Source organism: Rutidosis leptorrhynchoides, unplaced genomic scaffold (genome assembly GCF_046630445.1).
Source record: "Rutidosis leptorrhynchoides isolate AG116_Rl617_1_P2 unplaced genomic scaffold, CSIRO_AGI_Rlap_v1 contig149, whole genome shotgun sequence".
Taxonomy (NCBI): Eukaryota; Viridiplantae; Streptophyta; class Magnoliopsida; order Asterales; family Asteraceae; genus Rutidosis; species Rutidosis leptorrhynchoides.
This window is the reverse complement of record NW_027266401.1, coordinates 1-9,931: the sequence shown is the minus strand read 5'-3', so window position 1 is coordinate 9,931 and position 9,931 is coordinate 1. Positions and strand designations below refer to the sequence as shown.

The window sequence follows — 9,931 nt, the reverse complement described above, 5'->3', positions numbered from 1 at the left end:
TTTTATACTACTTTGTTGGGTACTGAGATGTCGAATAGACAGAATGTGGATGTGGAAATTATTCAAAATGGGACCATGCTGAATGAGAAGGATGCAATAGCTCTTTGTCAGCCAATATCTGAGGAAGAGATCATAACAGCTTTGCAGGGAATCAGAAACAATAAAGCCCCAGGTATGGATGGTTTTAATAGCTATTTTTTTAAGAGAAACTGGGATATTGTGGGAGTAGATGTTATTGCTGCAGTTAAATTTTTCTTCTCTACCTCCAAATTGTCAAAACAATTCAGCTCCACTGCCCTTATGATAATCCCAAAATGTAATAATCCGGATGGGTTGACCGACTATAGACCAATTGCTTGTTGTTCTGTTGTGTATAAGCTGATTACTAAAATCCTAACTGCAAGAATAGGTTTAGTTTTGGGAAAATTAATTAATCTGGTGCAATCGGCTTTTGTGAAGGGTAGGAACATATTTGATAATATTTTAGTTGCACATGAGCTGGTTCAGGGATACCATCAGGTTGCAGATGAATTTATGTGTGCATGTTAGATAGACATTAAAAAAGCATACGATTCTGTTTCCTGGGACTTCTTGGAGGAAATGTTGCGTGGTTTGAGGTTTCCTGCTCAATTCATTGGGTGGATAATGACTTGCGTACAGAAGGCAGCTTATACTTTAATGATAAATGGTTGTTTTGAAGGCTACTTTCAATGGAAAAAAAGGACTGAGACAGGGAGATCCTCTATCCCCTCTTTTGTTTGTGGTGGTGATGGAGTTTTTGTCGCGTAGTTTGGTTCATACTCCTCCGGGATTTTTTTTTATCGTGGCTGCCGAGGATTACAGCTTACTCACCTCTGTTTTGCAGACGATTTATTCATGTTCTGCGGTGGCGAAATTAATTCTATCTTATGGTTGAAACAGAAGCTTCATCAGTTCTATGCAGTTTCGGGTCTCCAAGTCAATGAAATGAAGAGTCATGTCTATGTCAGTGAGGGAGATTCTGCAATTCAGAATAATTTGATTGTGGCTAGTGGTTTTAGAGAGGGTACTATACCTGTCAGATATCTAGGCTTGCCTCTCATAAGTACTAAGCTAAAGAAAGAGCATTGTACAAAGTTGATTGATGCGATAACAGAGCGAATTTCTAGTTGGGTTGTTCGGTATCTCTCGTATGCTGGCCGACTTCTTCTTATCAAAGCAACGTTAAGTACTTTACATGTCTTTTGGTGTACCGCTTTTTTACTTCCAATGGCAGTTATAAAACTTATTGAAGCTAAATGTCGAAGCTACTTGTGGGTGGGGGATAATCGGAAATCTATAGCCCCTGTTGCTTGGAAAGATGTTTGTTTGCCTAAGAAGGAAGAGGGATTAGGCATTAATGATGTAGTTCAGTGGAATAAGGCAGCTGTTGGCAAACAAATTTGGCAAATTTTATCAGCTAAGGAGTCGCTATGGGCTATTTGGGTAAATCAGACGAAGTTGAGTCGTTTGTCGTATTGGGGAGTTCGTAGGCCACTTGACTGCAGTATCGTTTGGAGTAATTTACTGAAGTTAAGGGATACTTTTAAGGTATTCTATAGCTATCAGTTGGGTAGAGAGAAGGATTTTAGTTTTTGGTTTGATCCATGGTTGAATGGTGGAGCTCTAAAGGATTTGTTTCCACATATATCCTATAGAGATACTGACATTAAAAGAGTTGCTAAAGTTAAGGATGTCTGGAGTCTGAGAGGTTGGAGACTTCCCGAACCTATTACAGAGCAGGCGGCTGCTGCTTGGAGCTTGGTGAGAGAAGCTTCATGTAATGCAGATTATGCTGATAGAGTTGTATGGACTGCGGATCCCTCAGGTAATTATACCATTTCCTCGGGTTATAATGCTATTCGTTGGAAGAAAAGTAATGTACCCTGGTTTTTTCTTGTATGGAAACCTGAAAATGTTCCAAAGCATAGTTTCATTGTATAGTTGGCTGTGAAAAATCGATTGGCTGTGCGTGATAGATTGTTCAAATGGGGAATCTGTGCTTCAAATTTGTGTCCTTTTTGTCAACTGAAAAGTGAGACAGTTGCACATTTTTTTTCGCTTGCCCATTTTCACTGCTGGTTTGGAACAATATCATGCCGAGAGGTGACATCTATAGGCAACCACGTAGATGGAGGCGTGAGTTGGGCTGGTTTGCTGGTAAAGTCAATGGCAAGTCTGCACTAGCAAGCATTCGGAGGTGGTCTTTCCTGGCAATGGTCTGTTATGTTTGGCAGGAAAGGAATAACATGTTATTTAGAGGAGTTGCTTGTAATCTCAACAGGGTTGTAGACTGTTAAAAAGTCAGTTACAATGTCCATGGTGTATAGAAAGAAAAATTGTTACAATTGTTGGATAGATAGATGGAAGTGAGAGTGCAGTACGTTGCACTATAATTTTGTTTAGTTTTAAGTTGTATACTTTCTTGGTCAATAATAAAATTCTAACTAGTTGATAAAAAAAAATAGAAAATAAAAACTTCTCCCCGTGTCCCTAATTAATTGCCCCTTATTTTATGTAAATTTGGTATTAAATTATTCCTACTGCTTCCTTTAAATTTCAACTACCACACCATTTTCACAAAAAAAAAATTCTAGAAAGCTTGGACTTTCCTAGCAAATCCTGTGTCTCTAAATTAAGAATATCGTGGCAGAGAAAATTAACCAAATTTGCTAAAGATAAAGCTTGTGAAATTATTCTCACATGGAGAAACTATATAGAGACACTTAACCAAATTATTTGCATCACTTGAGGTCTAAGTTAATTTGATTAGTGTTTTCTCTAATTTAATTACTTAATTGCATTAAAAAATTTATTATAAAATGTTTCGTTTCATTTATTTCGTCAATTGCTTGTAAATTCTCAAAAATATTGTTACAAAAATCAGAGAATAGCATATATGTTTTTTAATCAATTTTCAGATTAAACATAAAAAATTGTGTATTCACAAAATAAACTGGAGAAATTCTTAGATAGTAATAGCCTAATACATCATTAATTAGGCATATATATATCAGTAATTGATATCTGCATATTTCAAAAATATATCCGATCAATATAATTTGAAAAAAGATGATTTTGATAATGCATCCGTGACAAATGGTGATTCACGTACTTGACGTTCTATTTAGAAGAGAATCTCGAAAGATATGACCTTTCAAAAATGTATCAAATTTTTAATTGCATTGTAATATTGATAAAACAAATCACATAAGAGGATCTTGTATGCAAATATCAACATAAATAAAAATACAAATGACCTTCATTGTTTGGACATCTTAGAGACTTTGACGAATATCTTAATTTTCATGAGTACTTAAGATATTAGTAGGTGATATTATTATACCCATTAGCCGAATCCCTTAGTGCTTTTTAAGATATGGTCACAAAATCACAATCATATGAGTCTAAGTACTTTAGGAAAATCGAAAAGATTAGATATTGGCAATCATCCACAACATAATATAGACAGAACATGTCTTGTGTAGAACACAAGATATTAGAAAACGACAGAATTCTAGAAAACCAAAGACGTGTTGATTAAACATCCAGATTAGGAGAAATGTTCATGATGGAAATTGAGATAGCTTTTTTTAGAATAAATAAATAAAGTAAAAGAGAGAAAAGATACACGTATTCTTTGAATTGATGGCCTCCTAACATTAACAATCTTCACCAACATTAGCAACTGCAAAAAATGATTCTTTGAAAGTTTGTGGGCAAAAACTTTACCTTCCTCCAAAAACTAAGGGACCAGAAGCTAATATCTTAAAGTGATGTGGCTTAAGGATTTATTATGTGACAATTGACCACAGATGAAAACTTAACAGCCCGTTAACAAGTACGTCAGAAAAACGTAACGGCCCGTTTGACATCAAGGACCCAGATGCTCTACAGAACTGAAGTTTAGGGATCCAGGTGATTGTAATTGTAGTTTCGAGAGCTATTTGCAAACTTTGAAAAAATGTTAAGGGACCTGAAATGTCATTATACCCTTGAATCATCAAATTAAGGTCCTATTTGTTCTGTTTATGCACGAGATAAACTAATTTGCTAGCTAGCTAGCTCTTGTCAGCGAAAACATGCATTGCAACAATGAGAAAGAAGACGGGAAGATTTACGTGGTTCGGTCAATCTGACCTACATCCACGGATAGCAACTCTTTTTTGTTATGGGAAAAAAATACAAAAAAGCAATCTCTGTTCTGCAAATCCTATTCCTATACTAATAGAGAACGAACACGGAAAAAAACTTGAAACATCAGTTACATTTGAAAAACAACCCAACTTAATTTACATATATAGCTAGTATGTCCATGACGGACGACGTTGCTTAATACAACCAAAAGCAATAGAAGAGGCTTAATACAACCAAAAAACAATAGAAGAGATAAATAGATAGCTTAATTAATCAAGTAAACTAACCTTCAAGGTTTGCAAAATATCTCTCTTGTCTTGTTCATGGATGTATGAGGAGACAAGATGGAACAACCAGTACACATCCAGAAAAAAACCTTCAAAAAAGAACACAAAACAAAAAACTGTTTTATAAGAATATCTTAATGAACACAAACTGTTTAAAAGTTTGCTACCATCATTAGATTCATATGCTATTAACTTAAACTATGCTCTGGTAACCAAAGTAAGCTCAAAGTTGGCAAAGGGAAATATCAGACTAGGCATGTTAGTATTGAAATGAATCTGTGTCAATTAACGTTGCTTCAGCAGAACAAAACCATGAATAAGAAGAGATGAAAACAAGTTTTTGATATGACAATTTCGAAGCCAATAATGTGACCACCCAATGCCATGGAAGCATAATTGCTAACTTTATGCATAGTCAGTTCCATGACAATTTTAGTATTTCTCATTCAGACAAAACGTCAAACACTTCAAGCTCAACATTAATAACAATTAACCATGTGGTGCGTAATGTAGAATATATATATATATACTAACCTTGATCAAGGCTTGCAAATTAAGTATCTCTGATGTATATGTACTTGCCATGAATAAGAAGTATCTCTTGTCTTGTTGATGGAATGAGTAGATCGGATTTATTCATCATCTGACGCAGGGTCATCCATAAACGTACTTCCCATCGAAGCATTATTGCTAACTTTATGCATAGTGAGTTCCATGACAGTTTTAGTAGTATTTCTCATTCGGACAAAACGTCGAACAGTTGAAGCTCAACATTTGATATGAATGGGTTTCTCGGACTCCATGAAACAGAAACAAGGAACAATAAAATGAAAGCTCACCCTCCCAGTCTTTCTTGTGTGGTCAAACATGGTTCCCAGTGATGAGGACGTGGCAGAAGACAATTGGTCTCTGGGTGACAAGTTTGGTCTGCAAAAAACATTAATAGAAGAGATAAATAACAATTAACCATGTCGTGCGTAATGTAGAAAATAGATATATATATTACGCTTAATTAATCAAGTAAACTAACCTTCAAATTAAGTATCTCTTGTCTTGTTCATCGGAATGAGCAGGAGGCGCGATTTATTCATCTTCTCATGCAGAGTCATTCATATATGTACTTGTAATCAATCACAACGCAAGGGATGTCAGCAATCTTGCGCCAGTCTTTGCCTTTATCCCTTTTGCACCTCTCCTTAAGCAACGGACAACCTGAAATGTATAGCTCCAAAAGTGAAGGAGGCAGGCCCTCCTTTGGTAGGGATTTGAGCTTTGGACAACTACCGATATGCAAAGTTTCAAGAGAGGTGAGGTTGTGAAAGTTATTGAAGGAGGATGACCACATGTATTCCAGATTTTCACAATTCCAGATGAATAATCTGATAAGTCGGGTGGGTAGATTTGGTAAGGATACTATGTTTGGACAGTTCCAGATTTCCAATTGGGTGAGAGAGATGGGTAGATTCAGTAAGTATATGAGTTGTTGACAATTATTTATGATCAATCGAGTAAGAGAGTGTGGCAGATTTGATAAAGACATGAGCTTTGGACAATTATAGACATTTAATAGGGTGAGAGAGTGGGGTAGATTTGATAAGGATGTGAGGTTTCCAAAATGCCGGATTTCTAATTGCATAAGAGGGATGGGCAGGTTATTGACTGGTATCTCTTCCATGTCTGAATGAAAAATGTAGAGAGATGTAAGATTGGGGAGTGTATGTAAGCCTTCCCATTCCAATAATCTCCTACATGCATTGTCACCACCAATCTCCAAACTTGTAAGGAAAGTCATACCTATCAAAGATGGGGCCGCCAGTTTCTCACACCCATAGATACAGAGATCCTTCAGCTTATTGCTTTTGGGCAAACCCCCCTGAGGGAAACACAATAAATTTGGACAACCTTCTATGCTGATTTCTTTGAGATGGCTGAGCGTGTTCATATCATCTGGCAGCCTTTGCAAATTATCACACCAAGTAATACTAATTGACTCAAGCTTTCTGCTCTCCATAAATGTCTCCGCCACAAAACTCAAGACCTTTACAATTCCGAATTTCAAGTTTTGTAAGTGAAGAAGGTAAAGTTGTCTTGGTTACACATTCCAGCTTCCCACAGTAGGATACTTTCAAATATGTAATTGAAGCAGGCAGCATTCCTGTTGATGACAGGCACACCAGAGATTCACAATCGGCAACATGCAACTCCCTTCTCTATTAATGTAGTTGACGAGTTTCCCAAGTTGAAACCCTCTTCATCTATCAAAGCTTCCAAATTGGCACACCCTTTAATATTTATTGTTTCAAGTACAGGTAACGAGAAAAACTACACTTGGAAGAGGAGATACAAGACTCGAGCATTCGAAAATTTTGCAACTTCTAAGACATGTCAAGCTACACAAGGTTACTAGCAATTTCTCCAGCCTACCACAATTATACAATATCAAATACCATGTATCTGATTTCCATTTTAATGGGATCATGCGCTCATCAGGAACATTACCATGCATTTCAAGGTGTGTGGCTTGTGGAAAATTCACTAAACTCCCACTGGTTATCTCTTCACAACCATCAATTTCTAACATGCACGACTCTGGAAAAGTTTACGTTCAAAACGTTCAACTTTTCACATCTACGGACTTCAAGTTTCTTCATTGACGTAACGTGGTTAGGTAAATTGCCTAATAGTTTTGGGCAATTCACGATTGAAAGTTCACACAAGCGAGAAAACCATTCCACTTGCTTATTGACTTCAAAAACATTCCAATTTTCCCACTCTGGCATATCATGGAAAGACAACGACTCCAATGAAGGAAAAGCCTTTGAATTAGTGCAATCAGAAAATTCAGGTCCCACGCTTTTTACTCCATCCATTCCTCTGATTTCAAAAACTTTGAGGGAAGGCAGTTGGCCCGGCTGATGGCAAATATGCACATCGTTTGCAGTTCTCTAGCTTTAGGATCTTCATACTAGAGAAGGAAGGATCTCCTAACCATGTTGGGAATGCATCACCACCGTAACATCCGATTATGAGCTCTTTAAGATTATTGTGAGGTTGTAGCATGTCGAACACGCATTTTTCAGTCTCCGTGCTTCGAAAATCACCAATATTGCGATTCCACTTCAACTTCAGAACCTCCAAGTGCTTTTTTCTCATTCAGAATTGAATTATTAGCATCACCAATGTTTTTCTAACTTTGATATACACAGTGTACCACGTAATTCCTTCAAGTTCATCAATTCATTTACTCCACTACACCGACCACCTTTCCCTACAATGAAATTAGGACAACACTTGCAGAGATTTTCAATTCTCCCAATCCAGGTGGCATTTCATCCAGTGAGTTAGCATCAGTGATGTCAAGATAACATAAACTGATCAAGTTCTCCATTTTTGAAGGCAATTTTTTAAGTTTGTGACAATTTCTCAGCGATAAAATCAGCAAATTATATAATGAACAAGTCGACTCAGGTAAACATCTAATTTCAGTGCTCGAAAGATCAAGATACCTGAGATATTTCAAATTTCCAATTGAATCAGGGAGCTCGGTGACATTGTAACCACTTAAAGACAATGCCCTCAACCTTTTCAAACTGAGGAATTTGATGGAGAACACTGTTAGCCAAATAGCAGTAATTGCTTCGTAAAGGTAGAAACGTCCTTAAATATTTTGCTTTACGAATTCCTTCAAACCTCTTTGAGATATCATTTATGCATGGGATATAAGACAAGTGACGTGCCCTTTTAATTCCTCCTTGACTCTCATCAATCTTTGAGGACATCATCCAAAAGAAAATATATGCCTCCTTCGACCTTTTGTGCTAGCTCATGTACGAGGTCGTGCATGATAAATTTGAAATTTTTCTCACTGGATGTTTGAAAAAGTGACCTCGAGACTAGTTCACGGAAACACATGCAGCCCGCTTCAATCACTTTCTTGTTACCTTCTTCAATGAGACCTTCTGCCATCCATAAAAGCACCAACTCTTCCTCGGTAAAACTCATAATCTTGAGGAAAAACAGCACAATAACTAAAGCATTTCTTTAGTTTTCGAGGAAGGTAGTGATAGCTCAATCTTAAAACTTCGCGAACATCTCCATGCGTGTTCCATATCTGGCTGTTTAATATCTCTCCCCACTCTTCCGGTGCTTTGCTGCATAGGAGACCTCCAAGGATTCTTGCTGCCAAGGGCAAACCACGACAGCTAGAAAACAACCTTTTTCACGTATTGATTCCAGATTGATATGTACACCAACGTCTCTTTTATTAAATGCATGGGTTTTTAAAAAGCTTCCAACAATCCTCATCTGACAAAAGCTTTAATGTATAAGGCTGAATAGTACCCATCGTGTTTGCAAACTCCTAGTTGGCGCGTTGTAACAATCATTTTACTTCCGGATCCTCCAACTCTGAACAATGAATTTAAAGGTAACCACTTTTCTTGGCTGAAGGTATGCTCCCATATATCATCAAGAACGATCAAAAACCTTTTTTCCCGTTAAAAACCCCTTCCAGTCTTGCTTTAACTGATTGCAACTCCTTCAACTCACAAGGTTGAGAAGTGAGATCTTCTAAGAGTGCTTTCATTACTCTGATTATATTGAAATCATTAGAGACACAGACCCATGCTTTTGTTTTGAAAGGCCTGAGCCACAACATGATCCCCGTAGACATGTTGGGCAAGAGTCGTCTTTCCGGCACCTCCCATAGCAACGATTGGTATCACGTCATAGTTCTCATTATCTTTGAGCAACATGTCAACAATATTCTTTTTATCATCATCTCTCCCGTAAACAGCAACTTCGATCGGTGAAGACGTAGTTGGTATTGATTGCCATGTATAACTGGATCCAGAGGCTCCTGCATCCCTTCCAACTAAATGAAGTTGGTCTTTCTGCTTCGAGATAGCTTCTAATCGACTCATGATAGCATCTATTTTGGATCCAATCTTGATCTTGAACTTGAGAGCAGATGGAGTAAATCGAGCAGGGGCGAGGTTTGCACACTTAGTTGAGAGGTTGGAAGGTTGTTGTTGTTTGGCCTTCACCTTGAGCTTCAAAGCTTCGGTAGAAAACTCATCCAGGACATCTTCTGCATCATAAGCCAAATCTCGGAGATCATCCAGCCAGAGCTTCACTGCACTTTCAGCGAACATCTTCTCCTCTGCATCAGCAAGAACTGCCCTGGACAGTTTGAAACAGTTTGACCAGAGCCTCCAGCTTCTTCTCAAGTCCATCACGGCGAGCAAGGTTCCACAAGTCACCAACACGAGGTGTCAATCTCTCGAACAGCACCTGAAGGAATGCGGAAAGGAATATCTCTCCACCCACCATCTTTTTTTTCTATAGAGAAGCCGAGAATTGTTTTAACAAATTAAGCGATCAACAAGAGAGCTAAAAAATGGTAAAATTAAAGCAAGAGTGTGATGATTTGATAACAAATTGATTTCAGAGAAAAATTAAAGACCGGAACTAGTAGTTGTGAGCCGGAA

The 9,931-nt window shown here is 37.6% G+C and overlaps 1 pseudogene; it reads right to left on the bottom strand.

The window, feature by feature from the left end:
- Positions 1-4,444: 4,444 nt before the first annotated feature.
- On the bottom strand, positions 4,445-9,676 carry LOC139881397 (putative disease resistance RPP13-like protein 1; annotated as a pseudogene).
- Positions 9,677-9,931: the final 255 nt, after the last annotated feature.